At 34.8% G+C, this 1522-nt stretch overlaps 1 pseudogene across 1 annotated transcript; it reads right to left on the bottom strand.

Annotated features, from left to right (window-relative positions):
• Positions 1–316: 316 nt before the first annotated feature.
• LOC308550951 (large ribosomal subunit protein bL19m pseudogene) lies at positions 317–1196 on the bottom strand (annotated as a pseudogene). The gene has a single exon. The product of its transcript is annotated as a large ribosomal subunit protein bL19m pseudogene (transcript).
• Between the last annotated feature and the right edge of the window lie 326 nt (positions 1197–1522).

The raw sequence follows: 1522 nt of genomic DNA, 5'->3' as shown, positions 1-1522 counted from the left end.
AAAAGCATCCTTTAATTTAAGCCTAAAGAGCTTCTTTAAATATTTCTTGCAAGTTATGTTTATTGGTGATGAACTCCCTCAATATCTTTTGGGGGGAGGGGGGTCTAGGAAAGTCTTTCTCTCTCCTTCATTTCTCTTTTTTCTCTTTTTAAAGAAATGAACTAAGCTACTTTTATTTTTTTTTAAACAGTACTCATAAAATAATGAATGCTTAGTTGATTTAATGACTATGTCCTTATATATGAAATTATTTGGTCTTTAAAAAATAATCTGAGAATCAATATATCCTCTTTAAGTAGCTAAATATATTTTCAGATCACAACTTTTTTGATGCTTCAATTTCATCCCATATTGCAGCTTCAATTTTTAAAGTATCATATTCCATCATCATATCAAACTCAAGCCACAACTGACCTCACTTCTGAACTTCTTTCATTTGCTCTTTAGTTAAATAAAGATAAAATCTGGTTTCATTACTATTATATTAAATTTTGGACACTCTCAGAGTTTGGACCAAGGCTTAGCTTAGACTTCATTTTTACTTTCAGCTGATTAACAAGAATTTATTTGCTATGTTTTTGTACTATTGGGTTCATATTAACATCAAAAGTCCTGTATTCAATAATAGCACCTAAGTATAGCTAGTTGTCATCTAACCATTTCTAAAATTTGACCACTTGAATCTCCTGGATTTTGGAATTATAGAGTTCAAAACAAATCTCAACACATTGTCCTTTGATAGTATTCCTAAGAATAAAAGTAGCCCCAAGTACTGTTCTTGATCTTTGGATGCCAATCCACAGAAACTGCCTTGTTTTTTCATTGGCATATGGGTTGGCTGTAGTAACATGAAGAGTGCTTCCAACATAGAACTCTGGAGCTTGGAATGCTTTTTTCATTTCTAACATACTTTTTTTCCTGTTTAAACTATCAGAGGATTTGTTCTTCCTCTTGTGGGAATAAATTCAGGACTCAAGAACTAGGTTTCTTGGTGCATGAGGTGGCACTTATCCATAATGGCTGGTTTTGGAAGCAGCTGGAATGTTCTGGGCTGGGAAGGTCCAGTGCTCTGCTATCGCCCTTGCCACTTACAGGCTATCAGGTGACAGAGGCCAGTGCAGAGAGAAGTATTCTCGCTGCTGCAAGCTCGGTGTCAGGCCCATTGCTGCACAGCCCTCTGCAATGGAGGCCACCATGCCTACCTGCACTTTTCCTTCATTTCTGATGGGCAACTTTGGTGTGCAGAATATTCTTGATTGGCACTTTTGTTTTTTGTTTGTTTTCAGGCCTTTGAATATATTGTTCTACTCTTTCTTGGGCTATAAGTTTTTGCTGAGAATTCCACTCATAGCTTTATGGGGGTTCTCTTGTATGTGAGATTTTTAAATATATATTTGTATTTACTTTTAAACAGTGTCATTACAATGTGTCTCAGAGAATATCTTCTTTTCATGTCTAATTTTATCCTGGAATGTAAAGCTCTTTTTAATTAAAGTATAGTTGACATAAAATATTATTAGTT

The sequence above is a fragment of the Miniopterus schreibersii genome (genome assembly GCF_964146895.1).
Source record: "Miniopterus schreibersii genome assembly, chromosome: X".
Taxonomy (NCBI): Eukaryota; Metazoa; Chordata; class Mammalia; order Chiroptera; family Miniopteridae; genus Miniopterus; species Miniopterus schreibersii.
The sequence above is the reverse complement of the archived record's forward strand: the minus strand, read 5'-3'. Positions and strand labels throughout refer to the sequence as shown.